The sequence below is a fragment of the Canis lupus genome, chromosome X (genome assembly GCF_003254725.2).
Source record: "Canis lupus dingo isolate Sandy chromosome X, ASM325472v2, whole genome shotgun sequence".
In the NCBI taxonomy this organism is placed as follows: Eukaryota; Metazoa; Chordata; class Mammalia; order Carnivora; family Canidae; genus Canis; species Canis lupus.
This window is the reverse complement of record NC_064281.1, coordinates 67520811-67544601: the sequence shown is the minus strand read 5'-3', so window position 1 is coordinate 67544601 and position 23791 is coordinate 67520811. Positions and strand designations below refer to the sequence as shown.

Below are 23791 nucleotides of genomic sequence, written 5' to 3'. Positions count from 1 at the left end.
TCCCTTTAGTGGAACCTGGGTGGCTCAGTGGTTGAGCGCCTGCCTTTGGCTCAGGTTGTGATCCTGGGGTCCCGGGATCAAGTCCTGCATCAAGCTCCCTGTAGGGAACCTGCTTCTCCCTCTGCCTATGCTCTGCCTCTCTGTGTGTGTCTCTGATGAATAAATAAATAAAATATTTAAAAACATATGTTTCTATTCATATGTTCTATTCATAAATAACATAAGGATGTTATTTATCCTTAATAATCTCAACATCTTAATGAGTGGTCTTGATTTATATTGAACATCATTCTAGTCTGCTCTTTTGACCATTCAGCTGTACAAGATGAAAACCAACCATACAGGGACACCTGAGTGGCTCAATCAGTTAAGTGTCAGGTTTCAACTCATATCATGATCTCATGAGTTGTGGGATTGAGCCCCACAAACAACTCCATGCTCAGGGGAGAGTCTGCTTGAAGATACTCTCCATCTGCCCATCGCCCCACTTACACACACTCTCTCTCTCAAATAAATAAATAAATCTTTAAAAAATGACATATGTATACATCAGTAAAAATTAATTCAAGATAGGAAAAGCTCAACAGTGAAACCTTTACAGGCTTCTTTTCTGGTAGAATATTTGGACATTTATAGTGAATTGTGACTTTCAAAGTTGTCAAATGAGAGATTGTGGCTAGGAAAGGTCAAGTGATTTCTCTTTTAGTCTGAAAAGCTGACTTTCAAACAACAGCAATAAATGATGCCTTCTGAATGTACATGTAAAAATGAACCAGTGATGAATTTTGGCTGTGACTGAGAGTGTAAAGGAAAGAGTAGATGGTGGCAAGAGGTCTTTAAGGCTCTAACGAATTATGTAAGGAACAAAATTATCCAAAGTCTTCTTCTACAACACTTTTGGTGTCAGTGTTAATGAGCTAGAACTAACTAAATTGATATTATTAAGTTAATGGGCTTTTTTCTAGTACAATGCATGGATTTAAACAGACAAGCTAATGTGGAATATAGTTGATCCTAACTGAATTAGAAGCTATCATATATATACAATTAGGAGCACTGAGGATTGTAGTGCTAGAAAATAATTATATTTATTTCTAGCTTTATCTAATCCATTTTATACTCACATAATATATATAGCATAGGATTTTTTGTCACTGCATTAAATAAAATTCAATTATATCACTAAAACATTCAATGCATTAGGCATTTGGATTGTGAGGCTGTTACTATTGACATCTTTAATATATCTTTTTGAAAATGCCCTATTCCCATTTATTTCTGTCACCAGCAATTGCATCTGTACCAAATGTTTAGATAGCACTGACTCCAAAGAAAAGACAACTTAACCACAAAAGTGGTATGTGAAAATATTCTGGTTAGTTCAGTCATAGTATTGTCCATACCTTATTCCTTCATGTAATAGATAAGAAGATAAACAAATTCTAATTTGCACTTATACTAGCAGTATATTTCAGCTGGAACTCTTTAAATGAATGTTTCCCCTCCCCCACATGCTTAGCTCTTCAAGGTTGACTCCCCCCTTGCACACTCAGGAGCTTAAAGCATCAGCATTTAGTGGATGAAGTGTTATCATCCACTAAATGATCATTTTTTAGATGAAGGAAACTAAGGTTCACATAGATGAGAGTTGAGATCATTCTATCAGTTACTGACCTGCTAAAATCTGTTTCTATTCATCAGTCAAAAATATAGGTAGAGAGGTGCATCCTCACTAGGACACAGGGCCAGGATAGGGATCAAGCTCCAATTGGAAACTAGATTTTACAGGGGATATAAAGGATGCACCTCTCTGAGAGAAAAGCAATCTCCATTCTTAAAATAAGTAAATAATTACCCCTCACATATGATTTTCACAGCATGAAATATGATAAAAGGATATAAAACTGCTTTGAAACATAAATTCCAGGGACACTTGGGTTGCTCAGTGGTTAAGCATCTACCTTTGACTCAGGGCATGACCCTGGGGTCCTGGGATCGAGTCCCACATCAGGGTCCCCACAAGGAACCTTATTCTCCCTCTGCCTATGTCTCTGCCTTTCTCATGAATAAATAAATAAAATATTTTAAAAAGAGAGAGAAATAAACAAAAAGTTCCATAGAGTCTAGATAACTATATTATTATAATTATAAAAGTCTTGCTACTAAGACTTTTCCCATACTTATTTCCCAAAATTAACTTAAAAATTAAGAAAAAGATGGTCACAAGGCCTAATTAACTCAAATGAGCTATCTGTAAACACTATTTAAGCTTATTAAATAATCATCACACATACTGGGAGTTTACAATAAAAATGCCTAGCATTTGTAAAGTACTTTTAACTTTTGAAAGCACTTTTGAACCAATTATTTCATTTTATCTTCACAACAGTTTTATGAGTATCTCCAGGGAAAAGACTGCATCTTATTGTCCTTAACATCAGTACCACAGAGTAGGCAATCAATAAATGTTTATTGAATGAATACATGAATTAAAGGAAAAAAGAATAGATGGGTTGGGTGGATCTATACCTGAGCAAAAATAACAATTCTGTTACTTATTTTTAAGGTATTTTTGGCAATATATTTATAATGCCTTTAAAATTTTAAATTTGTTATGATGTCTTAGATGGCTAAGAGTATAATCTCACACTTATACTTCCTTAGTATTAGAGTTTTAAGGTTGTTTCCTTTCTGATTTACATTACATTTTTATCTTTAGGAATATTCGAATTCAGTATAGTTTGTATAACTAACTTCAACTGAACATGAGGAAATTCTCTGAGTACTTCCACAAATAGGTGAAAAAATGTAGATATGCTTAGGCTTATTCTTGGATATTTTTAATTGCTTATTTTACTGACCATTCTAATCTGACATTTCTGAATTTTATTTTATTTTAGTCTCTTTTATATTTGCTATCATGATTTTTCACAGATTTCCAAGGACTCCATTACAACCAATACTCGACTTTTGCTTTTAGATATCTAGGTCCCCATTGGTTTGGTTTATGTTGTTCCATTTTCTTCTAGCTTTATGTCTACTGACCAACACCCACCACTGCTCTCTTTCATTAATCCTGACATATGCTATCAAAATTGTTAGCAACATATCAAAGTATCTTATACTCAAAAGGGGGAGTTAAGATGGTGGAGTAGGAGGAGTACCCTATCCTTGCTTCATCCCTCAAATATAGCTAGGTAAATATCAAATCCTTCTGAACACCTAATAAATCAATATGAGAACTCACATAACAAACACACAACTAAAGGGAGAGAAGAGGAAGACAGTAGGTGCAGAGATGTGATTTAGGAGAGAAAAGAATCTCAGGTGCTGCAGAAGGGAGGAATCCCTGATACAGAGAAAAGGCAAGAGAGAGAGGCAGAGAAAGGGAGAGAGAGAGCAGTGCACAGGGGGTTGCACAGGGAAAACACTTCCCCAAAGCCATTGACTAGGAAAACAAACAGCTAACTATTGTGAGTTTTTACAATCAGTGGGCCACAAAAACTGGAGGTTTAGAAGTCTGCACCATGGCTGGTGTAGAGCTTGGTGAACACTGCAACGATCCTGTGGAGGAAGGCAGAGGCCTCAGAGTAGATGGTACCACTTAAGCTTAGGGGTAGAGACACCTGACAAGGGCAGCTAACCTGGACTCAGGTTTTTGCTGTGCTTTACTCTAAACTCGAAGCACCTGCACATTGGTGCAACTGCCCTTCTGGAACAAACTGCAAGAGCCCCAGTGTGAGGAGTCCCTTCCCTAGAAAACCAGCATGGATCCTCACTGCACTGGGTCCCTAAAGGTTGAGTTTTGAAACTCAGTTTGTGTTTTTGAGATACAACACAGATGCACAGTGATGCTGGGTGGGCATATGGCCCTGACACAGAAAGGGTAAAGGCAGGGATCTGAGGGACACCCGGGACACATGAGGGAAGGTTATTTGATCTTCTGTGAGGGTTTTCTGGACAGCACATAGAAGAAAGTGACAAGAGAGAGGACTGGTGCCATTTTCCTCCCTTACTCATCATAATGGACTGACTTCGGTGAGCAGAACAGAGCCAACAGTGGTGGTCTGAGCCACACATCTGTACGCTGCAGGTGCTTCTTTACTAGGGCAAGTGTGCCTGAGAACCAGAGCATCAGGCCCTCCCCCAGAACAGCACAAACACCCCCACACACAAGGATTACTGACCACAGAGCACTAGTGGAAATAGGATCAGACCTCTTTTAAAAAGCAGATCAGAGCACACATATTTGAAACTTACCACACTCTGGACAAGGTTCAAACACTCTCCATGGTAGGCAAGTAGGAACTATATAGAGAACTGACTTGAATGAAAAGGAAGTCAAAACAGCAGCAGAGTGTGCACAGCATACACCAGAGGCACTTTTTGAAACACAAGGCCCTAAACAGTATACAACCTCTTCTTAATAAAGCCATTACTCTCAGGAGCATGAAACAATAGGCTTTTCTAACATACAGAAGAAGACAAAGACCTAGAAAAAATGCCGAGATTGAGGGATTATCTCAAAAAAAAAAAAAAAAAGAAGAAGAAAAGGTCATAGCCAGGGATCTAATCAAAACAGCTATAAGTAATATTCCTGATCCAAAATTTAAAGCGGCAATCATAAGGATACTAGTTTGGCATGAGAAAAGCATAGGAAACACAAGAGAGTCCCATACCATAGAAAGAAAAGACAGACAGAGAGAGAGAGAGAGAGAGAGAGAGAGAGAGAAGACCTAAAAAGTAGTCAGGCCAAAGTAAAAAATGTTATAAATGCAATGTGAAACTGACTGGATGTAATAACCACAGTGATGGAAAAAACAGAGAAAAAATAACTGTTACAGAAGATAAAATTATGGAAAATAATGAAACAGAAATGAAAAGGGAAAGAAAAATATTGGATCACAAGTGTAGATTTATAGAACTCAGTGACTCCATAAAGAGTAATAACAATTAGATCAAGGAGTCTCAGAACAGGAAGGGTGGGAATAGGAGGTAGAAGGTTTAGTTTAACAAATTATAGCAAAAAAAAATCCATATCTGGGGAAGACAACAGACATTCAAATTCAGGAGTCAGAGAGAGCTCCCATCAAAATCAACAAAAGCAGGCCAATACCAAGACATATCATAGTAAAATTTTCAAAATACAGAGATAAGAATAAACTCCAAAAAGCAGCAAGGGAAAGGAAATGCCTAAATTATTAGGAAACACAAATAAGGTTTGAGTTTTGAAACTCAGAAGATCTCACCACAGAGACCTGGCAGGCAAGAAGAGAGTGGCACGATATATTCAGCATGCTGAATGGGAAAAATATTCAGACAAGAATATTCTCTCCAACAAGTTTAACATTCATAACAAAAGAAGACATAAAGAATTTCTCAAACAAAAAGTAAAGGAGTTTGTGATCACTAAACGAGCCCTGCAAGAAATATAGAAGTTAGCTCTTTGAATGGCAGAGACCAAAAGCAACAAATACAAGAAAGGAACAGAGAAAATCTCCAGAAACATTGACTTTACAGTAGTACAATGGCAATAAATTCATATCTATCAATAACCACTCTGAAAATAAATCTACTAAATGCTCCAATCAAAAAGCATAGGGTAGGGCAGCCCAGGTGAATTAGCACTGCCTTCAGCCCAGGGCATGGTCCTAGAGTGCCGGGGATCAAGTCCCACTTAGGGCTCCCTGCATGGAGCCTGCTTCTCCCTCTGCCTGTGTCTCTCTCTCTCTCTCTCTCTCTCGCTCTCTCCCCCACCATGTGTCTCTCATGAATAGAAAAATAAAATCTCTAAAAAAGCATAGGGTATCAGAATGGATTAAAAATATAAGAACCACCTACATGGTTCAAGGAATTCATACTAGATTCAAAAACACCACAGATTGAAAGTGAACTTGCATATGAACCTCAAAAGAAACCTGAAGCACCAATACTTATATAAGACAAACTATATTTTAAGCCAAAGAGTGTAACAAGAGATGAAGAAGGGCATTATATCATAATAAAAGGATCTATCTAACAAGATCTAACAATTGTAAATGTTTATGCTCCTAAATTGGGAACACCAAAATATATAAAACAATTAATAACAAAGAAACTCATTGATAATAATACAATAATAGTAGAGGACCTTAAAAGCCCACTTATTTAAATGGACAGATCATCTAAAGAGAAAATCAACAAGGAAACAAGGGCTTGGAATCACATGCTTGACCAGATGCATTTATTAGATATATTAAGAATATTTCATCTTAAAGCAGCAGAATGCACATTCTTTTTTGAGTGCACATGGGAATTCTCCAGAATAGATCACATACTGGTTCACAAATCAGGCTTCCACAAATACAAAAAGATTGAGATCATGTCATGCATATTTCCAACCACAATGCTATGAATATGAGGTCAGTCACAAGAAAATATTTGGAAAGACCACAAATACATGGAGGGTAGGGAACATCCTACTAAAGAATGAATGGGTTAACCAGGAATTAAAAGAAATTTTAAAAAGACATGAAAACAAATTAAAATGCAGACACAATGGTCCAAAATCCTTTCAGATGCAGCAAAAGTGGTCCTAAAAGGAAGGCTATAGCAATACAGGTGTATCTCAAGAAGCAAGAAGTCTAAAAAACACAACTTACACCTAAAGAAGCTAGGAAAAAAAATGAAGCTAAAGCCAACAGAAGGAGGGAAATCATAAAGATTATAGCAGAAATAAATGATACAGAAAAAAAGTAGGATAGATCAATGAAACTAGAACTTGGCTCTTTGAATTAATAAAATTTATTAATCCATAGCCAGACTTGTCAAAAAAAGAGAGAAAGGACCCAAATAAATAAAATCATAAATGAGATAGTAGAGATCACAACCAACATCACAGATATAAAAGATAGAAACAAAAACAAGCAAAAATAAAAGCCAATAGAACAGATAAATGAAACAAGGAGCTGGTTCTCTGAAAAAATCATTAAAATGAAAACGTATAATTAGGCTTTCCAAAAAAGAGAAACGACTGAAATAAATAAAATCACAAGTTAAAAAGAAGAAATATCAAGAAATACCACAGAAATACAAACAGTTGTAAGAAAATATTATGAAAAACTATACGTCAACAAATCAGAGAACCTGGAAGAAACAGATATATTCTTAGAAACAAACATATTTTTGTTTTAAAATGCTTTTAAAATGCTGACAAATGTTCCCTCATCCCTACACTCCGAAGAGTTTTGATCAGTAATGGATGCTGTATTTCGTCAAATGCTTTCTCTGCATCTATTGAGAGGATCATATGCTTCTTGTTTTTTCTCTTGTTGATGTGATCTATCACATTGATTATTTTACAAGTGTTGAACCAACCTTGCATCCTGCAGATAAATCCCAATTGGTCATGGTCAATAATCTTCTTAATGTGCTGTTGGATCCTATTGGCTAGTATCTTGTTGAGAATTTTTGCATCCATGTTCATCAGGGATATTGGTCTGTAATTCTCCTTTTTGGTGGCGTCTTTGTCTGGTTTTGGAATTGAGGTGATGCTGGCCTCATACAAGTATTCCATCCCTTTTTATCTTTCGGAGCAGCTTTAGTAAAATCGGTATTATTTCTTCTTTAAAAGTTTAATAGAATTCCCCTGGGAAGCTATCTGGCCCTGGACTTTTGTGTCTTGGGAGGGTTTTGATTACTGCTTCAGTATCCTCACTGGTTATTGGCCTGTTCAGATTTTCTATTTCTTCCTGTTCCAGTTTTGGTAATTTGTGTTTTTCCAGAAATGCATCCATTTCTTCTAGATTGCCTAATTTATTGGTGTATAGCTGCTCATAATACATTTTAAAATCGTTTGTATTTCCTTGGCAATAATTGTGATCTCTCCTCTTTCATTCACGATTATATGAAAAGCCCACAACAAATATCAGTCTCAATGGGGAAAAACTTAGAGCCTTTCCCCTAAGATCAGTAAAACGACAGGGATGTCTACTCTCACCACTGCTACTCAAATAGCACTAGAAGTCTTAGCCTCAGCAATCAGACAACAACAACAAAAAAGGTATTCAAATTGGCAAAGAAGAAGTCAAACTCTCCCTCTTCATGGATGACATGATACTCTATGTAGAAAACCCAAAAGACTCCACCCCAAGATTGCTAGAACTCATACAGCAATTCGGCAATGGGACAGGATGCAAAAATCAATGCCCAGAAATCAGTGGTATTTCTATACACTAACAATGAGACTGAAGAAAGAGAAATTAAGGAGTCAATCCCATTTACAATTGCACCCAAAAGCATAAGATAAGTAGGAATAAACCTAACCAGAGAGATAAAGGATCTATACCCTAAAAATTACAGAACACTTCAGAAAGAAATTGAGGAAGACACAAAGAGATGGAAAAATATTCCATGCTCATGGATTGGAAAAATTAATATAGTGAAAATGTCTATGCTACCTAGGGCAATGTACATATTCAATGCAATCCCTATCAAAATACTATGGACTTTCTTCAGAGAGTTGGAACAAATCATCTTAAGTTTTGTGTGGTATCAGAAAGGACCCGAATAGCCAGGGGAATATTGAAAAAAGAAAACTAGAGCCGGGCCCATCACAATGCCGGATTTCAAGCTGTACTCCAAAGGTGTGATCATCAAGACAGTGTGGTACTGGCACAATATCAGACACCTAGATTAATGGAACAAAATAGAGAACCCAGAAATGGGCCTTCAACTCTAGGGTCAACTAATATTCGACAAAGCAGGAAAGACTATCCACTGGAAAAAGAACAGTCTCTTTAATAAATGGTGCTGAGAAAATTGTTCAGCCACGTGAAGAAGAATGAAACTAGACCATACTCTTACACCATATACAAAGATAAACTCAAAATGGATGAACGATCTAAATGGGAGACAAGAATCCATCAAAATTCTAGAGGAAAACATAGGCAATACCTTTTTTGAACTTGGCCACAGCAGCTTCTTGCAAGATACATCTATGAAGGCAAGAGAAACAAAGGTAAAAATGAACTATTGGGACTTCATCAAGATTGAAAGCTTCTGCCCAGCAAAAGAAACAGTCAACAGAAGTAAAAGACAACCTACAGAATGGGAGAAGATATTTGCAATGACATATCAGATAAAGGGCTAGTATCCAAGATCTATAACAAACTTATTAAACTCAACACCCAAGAAACAAACAATCCAGTCATGAAATGGGCAAAAGACATGACAGAAATCTCACAGAGGAAGACATAGATATGGCCAACAAGCACATGAGAAAATGCTCTGCATCACTTGCCATCAGAGAAATACAAATCAAAAGCACAATGAGATTACTCCTCACACCAGTGAGAATGGAGAAAACTAACAAGACAGGAGACAACAAATGTTGCAGAGGATGTGGAGAAAGGGGAACCTTCTTGCACTGTTGGTGGGATGTCAACTGGTACAGCTACTCTGGGAAACTGTGTGAAGTTTCCTCAAAGAGCTAAAAATAGAACTACCTTCCCACCCAGCAATTGCACTGCTGGGGATTTACCCCACAGATACAGATGCAGTGAAACACTGGGACACCTGGACCCCAAAGTTTATAGCAGCAGTGTCCACCATAGCCAAATTGTGGAAGGAGCCTCCGTGTCCATCGAAAGATGAATGGATAAAGAAGATGTGGTCTATGTATACAATGGAATATTACTCAGCCATTAGAAACGACAAATACCCACCATTTGCTTCAATGTGGATGGAGCTGGAGGGTATTATGCTGAGTGAAGTAAGTCAATTGGAGAAGCACAATCATTATATGGTTTCACTCATACAGTAGTGAAAGGGATTATAGGGGAAAGGGAAGATAATGAGTGGGAAAAAATCAGAGAGGGTGACAAAACATGAAAGACTCCTAACTCTGAGAAACCAACAATGGTTAGTGGAAGGTGAGGTGGGCAGTGGATTGGGTGATGGGCACTAGACAGGATATGCAGTGGGTGTTATAGTATATGTTGGCAAGTTGAACTCCAATAAAAAAGACATTTAAAAAATAGAAAAAAATAAACAATTAAACTACCAAAATGAAACAGGAAGTATTAGAAAATTTGAACAAACTGATAACCAGCAAAGAGAGTGAGTCAGTAATCTAAAAACTCCCATGAAATAAAACTCCAGGGCCAGATGGACTCAAAGGTGAATAATTCTACCAAACATTTAAAGAAGACTTAATATCTATCCCTCACAAGCTGTTCCAAAAACTAGAAAAGGAAAGAAAACTTCCAAACTCAGTCTACATGGCTGGCATCACCTTGATTTCAAAACCAAACAAAGACCCCACTAAAAAGGAGCAGTGCAGGTCAATAACCTGGATGTATATGTATGCAAAAATTCTCAGCAGAATACTAGCAAATCGAATTCAACAGTTCATTAAAAGAATCATTCATCATGACCAAGTAGGATTTATTCCTGGGCTGCAAGGGCAATTCGATATTTGCAAATCAATCAACATGATACTACACTACATTAATGAAAGAAAGGATAAAAACCAAATGATCCTCTCAATAGTTGCAGAAAAAGCATTTGAAAACACAATATTCATTCTTGATGAATACCTGCAAACAAGGAGGGATAGAAGGAATATATACAACACCATAAAGGCCATATACAAAAGATTCACAGCTAATATCCTTAATGGGGAAATATTAGTTTCTCTTCTACCGTCAGGAAAGACAGGCATGTTCACTCTTACCATTGTTATTTAACAATATACTGGAAATTCTAGCTTCAGCAGTCAGACAACAAAAAGAAAAAAATAAGGCATCCCAATTAGCAAGGAAGTATTCAAAGTTTTTCTTTCTTTCTTTTCTTTCTTTCTTTCTTTCTTTCTTTCTTTCTTTCTTTCTTTCTTTCAGAAAGAGCACAAGCAAGAGAGAATTAGGGAGAGGGAGAAAGAAACCCAAGTAAACTTCTTGCTGAGTGTGATCTAACATGGTGCTTGATCTCACTACCCTGAGATCATGGCCTAAGCTGAAATCAAGAGTTGGACACTTAACTGAGTCCCCCCATACTTCCCTCAAACTTTCATTATTTACAGACAACATGATACTCTACCAAGAAATTGCTATAACTGAAACATGAATTCGGCAAAGCCACTGAATAGAAGATCAGTGTACAGAAATATGTTGCATTTCTATACACTTATAATAAATCAGTAGGAAGAGAGAGATCAAGGAATCCATCCCATGTATAATTGCACCAAAACACATAAGATACTTAGGAATAAACCCAACCAAAGAGGTAAAAAATCTGTACTCTAAAAACTATAGAACATTTATGAAATAAATTGGAAATGACACAGAGAAATGGAAAAACATTCCATGCTCATGGATTGGAAGAATAAATATTAAAATGTCTATACTACTCAAAGCAATCTACACATTTAATGTAATACCTATCAGAATAAAACCAGCATTTTTCACAGAGCTGTAAGAAACAATCCTAAAATTTGTATGGAACAACAAAAACCTCAAACAGCTTAAGCAATCTTGAAAAAGAGAAACAAAGCTGGAGGCAGCACAAGTTATTTTACAAAGCTGTAGTTATCAAGACAGTATGGTATTAGCACAAAAGCAAACACACAGATCAATAGATCAGAATAACCTAGAAACAGACCCACAATTCTATAGTCAACTATTCTTTAACAAACCAGGAAAGAATATCCAATGGAAAAGACAGCCTCTTCAACAGATTGTGTTGGGAAAACTGGACAGCTACATACAGAAGAATGAAACTGGACCACTTTCTTACACAACAGGCAAAAACAAATTTAATATGAATGGAAGAATTAAATCTGATAGAGGAATCTATCAAAATCCTAGAGGAGAACATAGGCAACAACCTGTTCAACATGGGCTGTAGCAACATCTTATTAGACACATTGTAGAAAGCAATGGAAACAAAAGCAAATTGAACTATTGGGAGTACATCAAAATAAATAGCTTTTAGACAGCTAAGGAAACAATCAAGAAAGCTAAAAGGCTAACTAAGGAATCAGAGAAAATGATTGAAAATGACATATTTGATAAAGGGTTAGTATCCAAAATATATAAAGAACTTATAAAATTCAATCCCTAAAAATTGAACAATCTAATATAAATGGGCAGAAGCCAAGAATATACTTTTTTCCAAAGAAGACATCCAGATGGCCAACAGATACATAAAAAGATGCACACCACTCATCAGCAATAAAACACAAGTCAAAACCACAATGAGGTATCACCTCATACTTGTTAGAATGGCTAAAATCAACAACACAAAAAACAATAGGTGTTCATGAGGATGTGGAGAAAGGGGAACCCCCTTGTACCATTGGTGGGAATGCAAACCGATGCAAACTGGTGCATGGCATGCAGAGTCCTCAAAAAGTTAAAAACAGAATTACTGCATGACCCAGTAATTGTACTACTAGGTATCTACCAAGAGGATACAAAATACTGATTTGAAGGGGCACATACACCACAGCAACACTGTCAACAATAGCCAAATTATAGAAAGAGCCCAAGTGCTCATCGACAGATGAATGGATAAAGAAGATTTACAAATATACAATGGAGTATTACTCAGTCATCAAAAAGAATGAAATCTTGGGATCCCTGGGTGGCTCAGCGGTTTAGTGCCTGCCTTTGGCCCATAATCCTGGAGTCCCATGATCAAGTCCTACATCAGGCTCCCTGCATGGAGCCTGCTTCTCCCTCTACCTGTGTCTCTACCTCTCTCTCTCTCTCTCTCTCTCTCTCTCTCTCTGTCTGTCTGTCTTTTGTGAATAAATAAATAAAATCTTTTTAAAAAGAATGAAATCTTTCATTTGCAGTGATATGTATGGAGCTACAGTGTATTATGCTAAGTGAAATAAATCAGAGAAAATAAATATCATATGATTTCACTCATATGTGAAATTTAAGATATAAAACAGATGAACATAAGGGAAAGGGGGAAAAAAGAGAGGCAAGCACACCATAAAAGAGACTCTTAAGTGTAGAAAACAAACTGAGGGCTGCTGGTGAGGAGGTGGAGGAAGTAGGAGAGTGGGCTAAATGGATGATCAATATTAAGGAGGGTACTTCTGATGAGCATTGGATATTTCATGTAAGTGAAGAATCACTAATTTCTACTCCTGAACTAGTATCACACTATCAACTATGAATTTAAATAAAAATTGTAATATAAAATATATCTTATACTCTAGTACTTTCTGATTTTTGAATTTTCTCCAAATTCACTATGATCACTCTTTTATATTACCTACCATGCCTAATACCTGAAGTTCCCTGTACTAATGTTCCCATCATTAAGACAAAGCCTATTTTTCAAATTGGAGCATCCCCAAATAATCCATTGTTAAGAATTACTGTAATAGACTGATTGACTTTTCCTGCAGCAATAAATCACAACAAATTTGTTTTCCTTTGAAGTTTCTAAATCAAAACGTATTTAAAAATGTTCTTTTTAAAACTATTTTATTAAAATTCAATTTGTCAACGTCCAGTATAACACCCAGTGGTCATCTCATCTAGTGCCCACTTTAGAGCCCATCACCCAGCTACCCCATCCCCCCATGCTCTTCCCCTTCTGCAACCCTTTGTTTCCCAGAGTTAGGAGTCTCTCATGGTTTACCTTCTTCTAATTTTTCTGCACTCAGTTTCCCTTCTTTCATTATTTAAAGAATTGTTCTTTTTACCTATTTTATCTTTAAGCATACATTCCTGTAGGCTGTTTAGAATACGAAACAATGTTAGTTATAAAATTTCCATTTATGTATTTATTTTGGACATTGCAGTGAATTGTGGTTCTTTGTTTTTAGTTGACAAAAGAATCTTTGTCAATAACGAAGAAAGAGCTAGAATTACAATATGTCCTACAATATATTAATCCATAGGACTTTCAGCATTATATATATATGTAATGAAATGGCATACTACATAATCAGTATCCAGTAAATATTTATTGACTACCAACTATGTGTCAGAAATATCTACTAAAGTTGATATAATTTATCTATCCTTTATATATTTATCATACCAACTTTATATATGAGACTTTTTATGCTAAAGAATATAAACAGGAAAATTAGACAATTATCACATTGCTGAATAAGTATAAGGAGCTTTCTGGTATCTCATAATGAAGCAGCTAAAATACCTAGTCTTTTGAATTCAAACAGGTCATTTCACTAGCTCTTATAGATAACATGTGTGCCAATAACAAAGACATTGTTTTTAAGAGGTAGAAAAAGAAAAGCTAATGATAATCTCCAATATAAATATGTTGGTGTTTGCAATATATTGCAAGAAGGGGGGTAAACTGCACATCCCTTGTTTTTAATCTTAAGAAACAAGGATTTTATAATTGTTGTTTTGTCACTAATATTATCTTTGATTTCTTTTGCAAGGAAAGAGTAGAGATGGCCTAATATTTCCTGAAAAAAAAAAGACTAGTTTTCATAACAAATAAAAGATTCTGTTCACTATTATCAAATTGAAATATACTCCATTGCTTTGCAATATGAGCAGAGTTATGAACTCACCATTTGGGGAAATTTCCTGTCTAATTACATTGTGTTCCTACCCATTAGGAAGTCACAAAAATCTATTGACTTGTGTATTGATGAAACCATATGTTTTCTTGCTTTAATTTCTTCACCATGAGGTATTTTTCCATGAAAGAATGTCATCTTTGAAGTTTAAAGTGATGTATTTGATTATATACTATCTTTTAGAACTTAGCCAAATTGCTGATCCTCTTTGGGCTTTGGTTTCTTCAACTACGAAAAAGATAATGATACCTGTTCTACTTACTTTACAGGGTTTTTTGATAATTAAAGGAAATAAAGAGGTATGAACCTGCTTTGTGAGCTTAATTACTAAACAAATTTGAGCTTCCAAGGAAGTTCCTCACAGTAGTTTTTCTCTCTTTTGCCAAGCCTTGGATCCACTAAGAGCCCAATACATGAATTAGAAAGCAAAGGAATGCAATAACAATTGATCATCATATACTATTAAGTATGTATTAATTGAAATCTCCAAGAAATTGTCCAAACATTCTTACTACCATAAATATCAATAATGCATGTGTTTTGAGGGATAGATGAAATGCCACTGATTTCTGGACATTGGTTTTGTATCCTGCCACACTGCCGAATTGCTGTATGAGTTCTAGCAATCTTGGGGTAGAGTCTTTTGGGTTTTCTATGTACAGTATCATGTCGTCTGGAAGAGGGAGAGTTTGACTTCTTCTTTGCCAATTTGAATGCCTTTTATTTCTTTTTGTTGTCTGATTGCTGAGGCTAGAATTTCTAGTACTATGTTGAATAGCAGGGATGAGAGTGGACATTCCTTTTGTGTTCCTGATCTTAGGGGAAAGGCTCCCAGGGTTTCTCCATTGAGAATAATATTTGCTGTCGGCTTTTCATAGTTGGATTTTAAGATGCTGAGGAATGTTCCCTATCCCTACACTCTGAAGAGTTGGGATCAGGAATGGATGCTGTATTTTGTCAAATGCTTTCTCTGTATCTATTGAGAGGATCATATCGTTCTTGTTTTTTTCTCTTGCTGATGTGATCTATCAAGTTGATTGTCTTTGGAGTATTGAACCAATCTTGTATCCTGGGGATAAATCCCACTTGGTTATGGTGAATAATCTTCTTAATGTTTTGTTGGATTCTATTGCCTTGTATCTTGGTGAAAATTAACAAGACAGGAAACAACAAATGTTGGAGAGGATGTGGAGAAAGGGGAACCTTCTTGCACTGTTAGTGGGAATGTTAACTGGTGCAGCCACTCTGGAAAACTGTGTGGAGGTTCCTCAAAGAGTTAAAAATAGAGCTATCCTATGAACCAGCAATTTCACTGCTGGGGATTTACCCCAAAGATACAGATGCAGTGAAAAACTGCAACACCTGCAACACAATGCTTATAGCAGCAATGTCAACAATAGCCAAACCGTGGAAGGAGCCTCAGTGTCTATCAAAAGATGAATGGATAAAGATGATGTGTATATGTATACAATGAATATTACTCAGCCATTAAAATGACAAATACCCACCATTTGCTTCAATATGGATGGAACTGGAGGGTATTATGCTGAGTGAAGTAAGTCAATTGGAGAAGCATAATCATTATATGGTTTCAGTCATATGGGGAATATAAAAACATAGTGAAAGGGATTATAGGGGAAAGGAGAGATAATGAGTGGGAAAAATCAGAGAGGGTGACAAAACATGAAAGACTCCTAACTCTGGGAAATGAGCAAGTGTTAGTACAAGGGGAGGTGGGCAGGGAATGGGGTGACTGGGTGATGGGCACTGAGGGGGGCACTTGACGGGATGAGCACTGGATGTTATGCTATATGTTGGCAAATCAAACTCCAATAAAAAATATACAAAAAAATGAAGGAAAGATGAAACTTAGCCATAATGCATTTCTTTGTAAAATTTTTTGTGGCTCCTGGAGTTCATTAGCATTAAATGGAAAAAGATCTGAGACCTACAAACATTACTAAATCTTTAGTGACCACAATAATTTGTGGCTATAGCATTTACTGACATTGAAAAACATGATGTACAGAATAGCTGTTGTACTCAGTCTGTCCACTCTTTAAATTCTTTGTTTGAAGATAAAATTGTTCTTTAATAGAAGATACCATTTTGTGTGATCATACTAATGTATAATGCATGCTTCAGTAATATGGTCTCTGGCATTTAAACTTCACTATTTAGTATTTGCAATAACATTCAAAGATCATTATCAGGAATAAAGCAACAAGTCTAAAACCCTTGTTTCCTAAAATTAAACACAAAGTGCATGCCCTTTCCTTCCCCACTACAGTTAGTGTATTGAAAGCAATACTAAAATATTTGAATTGGAAGTTTTTATTAGATCCTATTTTCCTCCTTTTAAAAATCAATTTCTTTGTTCTTGCACACATCTCCTGTCAATAAAATGAAAAATGATATAGATTTAGAAGGATCGTGGTCTCAGTATAGCATCTCTCATATTATTATTCCAGTATCATCTGTTACAAAGTAAGACCAATTCCCACATCTAATTACAAGGAGGATTTCAGAGTCATTAAACAAAATACATTTCCATTAGTGCTGCTGTAAGAGGATAGAGAAAAAAATGAAGATTAGTTTATGTTGCACCTCTGGTTTTCAAGCTTTGAAGATTTAGACCTCGGTATTCAGACACCATAAATTTGTGGAAGGTCAACAAGATGACCGACGTGTAAAAATGCTTCATTCTAAACAGTTTAACTGTGCTACTTGCATTTTGTCATTAGTTTTTGTTCCATTGCATTTATATAGTAAAAATAGCAAGAAACGGAAAGGTTCCTTCCCTATTACTTGGGAGGTACCTAGAGGTATTTTCTTGTGCTCTACAAAGACATGTTCCACATACTTCAAAGTAAATTTAGTATAACAAAGCTTACATATGAAAATGGATTACTTGCAAGTAGGTAATTTTGATTCAATGAGACAAAGTTTTTCTGCTATTAAAACTCAGTGCCAGTTTTTAGAATGCAAGAAAGGTTATAGACTAGATAAATCAAGTAAAGTAGATCATAGACTATGCCTAAATGTCTGAAATACAAACTAAGAGGTATATATAGTTTCCTTCAATGAATGTGTGCCATGCCCATTAACTTTAATGCTTCTGGGGAAAACTATACCCTTAAAGTATTGCTGAATGACTGAAATACACAATCAATAGCATTTTATTTAGATACAGCTTTTCTAATGGAAAGTCAGTTTATATAGATCAAAGAGACTTTTAATTTTGGCTATTTATAGTATTTTAAGCCATATAGTTCAAAGAGATGAGAGCTTTTCTAAACTGAAGGAATATATATATATATATATATATATATATATATATATATATATATAATTGATCTGGTCCTATATGCAAAGAAGAGAGAAGTCTTCTCATTTTAGTTTTAACTCTTTTAAGAATAATAAGCCAAATTATTCTTCTATCATATATTATATTAATTATTTTACCCTTTTATTGTGAAGACAGGGGGCTTTAGACCAGGGCTATTATTTTCCATGTGCTTTTGAGATGTATTACATAGCAAATCAGTATTACCTAATATTTATTAAGAAGATGTTAGTTCTACACTAGAATTGTAGAAAAGAAACAGAGGACTGACAAAGCATATCTGAATTACTAGTTTTCTAAAATTTATTTAAAAGCAGTCTCACTCCTAACTCTGAGAAATGAACTGGGGGGGGGTGGAAGGGGAGGTGGGTGGGGGGTGGGGGTGACTGGGTGATGGGCACTGAGGGGGCACTTGATGGGATGAACACTGGGTGTTATTTTATATGTTGGCAAATTGAACACCAATAAAAAATAAATTTATATAAAAAACAAAAAATAAACAAATAAAAGCAGTCTCAGAACTAAATGGCCACCTTTACATATGTATAGAATACTTCTCTTGCTCCCTTCTGAATTTAGAGCTCCAGAATAACCAGTTACCCTATACCCAAAGATAGAATTACTATAGCTGATATTGACCTTAAATGTCATCTAGTTCCACTTTCTGTTTTTATATATCAAAAAACAGAGGGTCAGGGATCCCTGGGTGGCGCAGCAGTTTGGCGCCCTCCTTTGGCCCAGGGCGTGATCCTGGAGACCCGGGATCGAATCCCAGGTCGGGCTCCCGGTGCATGGAGCCTGCTTCTCCCTCTGCCTGTGTCTCTGCCTCTCTCTCACCTCTCTCTGTGTGACTATCATAAATAAATAAAAATAAAAAAAACAGAGGGTCAGGTACAGGAAGATAATTGCTTCTTGGCAGACATTGTTCTAGAAGTCAGGTTTCCTAACCAACTAACATCCAGTAATCATTTGGCTTCCTCTCCAACCTTGCACCTTAATTTCAAATGCATTCTCTTATTTTTCCTTATTTCTAAACCATCCTGATGGTTTTTATTTCTCACTTGAAGGCAGGTTTCAGCCTTATCAATGTAATCCAATTACCTACAATCCACACAAATACTTTATAAAATGAAGTATGTACCAAACACATTTTTATAAGTAACTATAACAGATATTGATAACATACAAAATGGAAGATAACCAGAAATAGTCAGGAAGATTTTGCCTAGGAAGGACATGTCTCTCTTCCTTTTCTCTTTTCTATTTCTCTGACTCACACACTTCCAGAAACATTATTGCAGTATATGAAATACTATTAATATATTCAGTAATTAATTCCTAAAGTATACACAGCTCGGAAATTCAGTAAAAAGAGGTTAGTGAAAAACAAAAGTAGAGGATAGAGTTGGAAACATCATTAAGAAACAAAGAAGCTAGGCACAAGTGTTAGTTAGGCTTCAGACCATTCCACAGGTAGACTGAAAATATCAATTGAGCTCCCTGAGTGTTTCAATTACTGTGATTTTGTCAGTAGAACTTCCAGATAATGGTGATAATTATGAGTTTTCTGAAAATAAAAAAAGTGTAAACCGATACTCCTTTCAAGGAAGTCTTTTATGGAACACAAAACCCACAAGAACTTACAGAAAGAAAGTTCAAACACCAATATGCCAAAGTATGCACATCTCTCTCCATAGAAAGTCTAGAGACCCAGAAATCAGAGGATAACTTGTGTTTTATAAATAACTCCTAGGGGCACCTGGGTGGCTCTGTCAGTTAGGCATATGACTCTTTATTTCAGCTCAAGTCACAGTCTCAGGGTCATGAGATCAAGTCCCATGTTGGGCTCTGCACTCAGTGCAGAGTCTGCTTGAGATTCTTTCTCTCTTCTTCTCTCTCTGTCCCTCCCTCTCACTCTCTTTCTCAAATAAATAAAATCTTTAAAAAAATCAATTATCTTCACTATTTCCAGAGATAATATCAAAAAGTTCATAATTTTCGACCAAAGTAAGATGTGATTTTAAATTGGACCACCTTATTAAGAGTTCAACTTTTGCAAACTCCTTGAGACTTTTCCAAAATTTAGTGACACCAAAAATCTTATTTTCCAATTTTATACCATTATTCCTGGTTAGCTAGTTATGCGATTTTTTGTCCTTCATTGACTATAAATTATCAGCCAAAATGGAATGAAATCTATTTTATGAAAATAGATTTTATTAAGCTAATATGGAATGGAAGATTTTTATTAAATTTTCTGATGTAGAGACAATTAAATTTGTAAATACACAGAAAAGTCAGGGTATAACCATAGCATAGAAAATCCTAGACATACTAGACTGAAAGCATAAGTCTTGTTTTTATTATCACTATTTTTCTCCTATTGTTAAACTGTGTAACTTTAAGGAAGGCACTAGAATTGTTTGTGCCTTTGTTTTCTATGATAATAGGAAGAGTATTGGCTTCTTACTTGCCTCACAGTAGCAATACAAGGGCATGAGGAGGTCAATAATTATATTTTGGCAATATGTATTTTTAAATAATTTAAATGCTGATATGTACATATCATTTTTATATTAGTAGAGAATAAAACCTTCCATGTTTATAAATGATATGCTAGTGTGGTTATGGCACTAAAACAACATTTTCTCCTGTTTGTTGGAAAGAAAATGGTTAAGAAAATATTTTGTTCATGGGATAAATGTGTAAAAATAAAACATGCCTTAACAACCCCAAAACATTCCTGGGAAACCTGAACAGCACTCCCAAAGATAAAAAACAGTATTTTTTTTTATCCTGTCATCTTTAACACTAAAATAACAGACTAGACGTTTTGCTTTTTTAGAATAAAAGACTTAACTTCTTTTGCCTTTTGAAGCACTTGAAAATTTAAAAGAGAAAAAACTCAAAAATGCTGACCACATAATAGTTGACTATTCATGGTGGGTGTAGAACATGAAAGGTTACAATATGGATCTGTGCCTACGCATTTCTTTTCAACTTGAGCAGCATTCTCCTGCTTCTGCTAATTTAGCAATCATACAGCTGACAGATTTCTCAGTTTTCTAAATATTGCATGGGCTTTTGTTCTAACATGTCAGTGCAAAAGTATCAATTCTGCCCCCGTGTCATTCATGATGCTTATTTGACTTGACAGCATTCCATGAAATCAATGAGTTTTTTTCCTTCTTGGTGGTTTCTTAAATATTCCTCTGAGTGATTTATTTGTGGTTTTTTAAAACATTAACATTTATAAGAAAACTCCATGGCAAATACAGTCAGAAAAAAGGATACAAAACAATAAAAATTTATATCCTCCATTGTTTTGATTCCTCAAAAGTCACCCTAATTACTTCCTCCCCACAAAACAAAAGGTCTACACTCAAAATATTTAAACTTCTAAGGAAATACCAATGAACTATGTAGTACTGATTGGTGTTTCTCTTGGGAAAGCAAAAATACATACATTAAAAAATCATGTATGTTAACTTCAGAGCTTACACAAGGAAAACATTTTGTTCCTTTCTTAGTCCTTTATGAAATCAGGTGTGATCTCCAGAACAATGCACTGATGCTGATGCTTCATTGATTGTGTTCCAGCAGTATAGGGCAGTCTAAAGCCAGAAAATCTGAAAAGAAGAGCATTTGTGTTCTATTTTTAGATTAAGGTATATGTTTTTCAGAGAAGATGCTGTCCCATAAAAATATAAATCCTGAGCATCTGGAAAAGAACTTTTGCTTTGTGGCAACAAATTATTTAGATGTAAATAAGTCCTACAGTATTGTAAAGGTTTCTTTGCAAATTTCTGCAAGCCATTTAAGATAAATATTAGGATCTTATTAGGATCTAGGATCTCTCCTAGAGGAAGAACTTGTAGCTATTCATGACTGAAATCTGAATCAGATTGTCAAGCCTCTCTAGCTGGGTCATGAATAGAAGCCTGGTTTGGTAATGCATTAGGTAAAGTAGACGTGGACTCAATTTGCATATGAGAATAATTCTTGTGAAATAACTTTCATTTTCTCGGCAAGAAAGAGAAGTCAAGCATCTTCAAGAAAATTGAGGAATACCCTTCCTTAGAAAATGTTATGGGTTCAAAAAAGAAGTAAAATGTGAAACAGGCAGAGTTAAGTATTTGGGCCCCCAAACCTCCTCTTTTCTCTTAGTTTTACACAATCTCTATCCATTAGGCTTTCCTCAGGGAACTCCTTCCTTTCCCCAGCACCAACTCTCACAATTTCATTCACACTAATATATAAACAATTGATAAATGTGAAAATTACAATACCCTAGGGAAATTATTTAAGCTTTTGTGCTTTGCATTACACAGGTACTAAGAAAGTTGGCAATGCCAGAAACATTGTGAATTCCCAGAGACCATGGAATCTATCTGGAACTATTATTTGCAGATAAGCAAGCTCTGGTGAAGTGTGTTCTACTACTTGATTAATTAAATCTGATTTGCTAAAGGAAAAGTGTCCTTTGAGAATCCATGCCCAATCAATTTCCCTCAGTAAGTCAGAAATCAAAGCTCTCACACATGAGTGAAATTTTCTACAGAGTGCCTACATTAAGTTTCTATATTGCATTTCTACACAAAGAACTAGTGGCTTTAATTGAGATTTCTAGGAAGTTTCTCCAATTCTATTCTTTTATTCCTGGAGAGCTACTGATTTTCACTGTGTGTACTCAGGTGTTGGTTTTCATTTTTTGTCCGTGTGTTTTGCGGCTTATTGTCAATAAAATTTAAGCAAAAATATAGAGCATTTTGATAATTACTTATGGTTAAGTATTATCCTTTCATCACTAACATAATATAAATGTTTATATACAGATAAAGAATATATGTATGCATGTATAACACATAAATATAAATATATGTGCATGCCCTCTGGTTTCCATCTGTGTCCCCGTGTGTGTGTGTGCACCTCATCTCAGTTGGTCCTCCTGAGACCTCCTGAGCACCAATACTAGTGACCCATGTGGTCTCTTTTCCACTCCAAGAAGATGAAAGAAACTATCTTGAACCAGGAGAAACTCATAAAACTGCAAGCACAAGTGTGTATTAGTGGGAAAGGAACTGCTTGTCAAAAGAAGAGGGGTGGTTCATAGAACAACTACAACATATGATAAAAAGCAAACAAACAACAAATAAAAACTTCAGTCCTTCTTAAAGAAGTTAGAGGTAAAGAACATCTCTAGGTATTGAAGAAGTGAATATGTTCACAAACCAAGAAACAGCGATCCACTTTAACAGTCCTAAAGTTCACGCATCCTAGTCAGTGAACACTTTCACTATTACAGGCCATGCTGAGACAAAGCAGCTGAGCGAAATGCTACCCAGTATCTTAAACCAACATGATACAGGCAGTCCGAGTAGTTTAAGAAGACTGGATGAAGCTCTGCCCAAATACTGTGCAGATGGAAAAGCACCACTTGCTATCAGAGAGGAGGAAGGTGATTAAGTTGGAGATCTTGTGGAGAATTTTGATGAAACTTCCAAGAATTAAGTAAACTGAATTGAGTCAACTTCAGAACAAGATAAAACTTTAAGAAGTTACTGGGAACTGCTATTTTATGACTGCTTTTTAAAATTTTGTTCTTGGATCTGATAAAATCTAGATCTTTAATATTTTTAAGCACAAGCCCCTTGGACACTACAGCTCTTTTCAGTTTTTTGCTTATACACAATTCATTCTTTGCAGCTAATTAAGCTGAAAAAGCCTGGGAATAAAGTTTGAAACAAGATTAATAAAGTTCTTTGCCTCACAAAAAACAAAGTTTAGTTTTGGGTGTAATAATTCCCTTGAAAGGGCTCTTATTTAACTATTTTAGGGCTTAAGATTGAGGCTTTTTTGTCTCTCCATATTGTAAGCCAGGAGAGAAA

The 23791-nt window shown here is 35.6% G+C and overlaps 1 non-coding gene and 1 pseudogene across 1 annotated transcript; one reads left to right on the top strand and one right to left on the bottom strand.

Moving 5' to 3' along the window:
* Window positions 1-1508: 1508 nt before the first annotated feature.
* On the bottom strand, window positions 1509-1599 carry LOC112649543 (small nucleolar RNA SNORD55/SNORD39). Its single transcript, XR_003129614.1, has one exon. It is a non-coding gene; the product is annotated as a small nucleolar RNA SNORD55/SNORD39 (small nucleolar RNA).
* Window positions 1600-20250: 18651 nt separating this feature from the next.
* Window positions 20251-23414, top strand: LOC125754638 (transcription factor BTF3-like; annotated as a pseudogene).
* The last annotated feature ends 377 nt before the right edge of the window (window positions 23415-23791 follow it).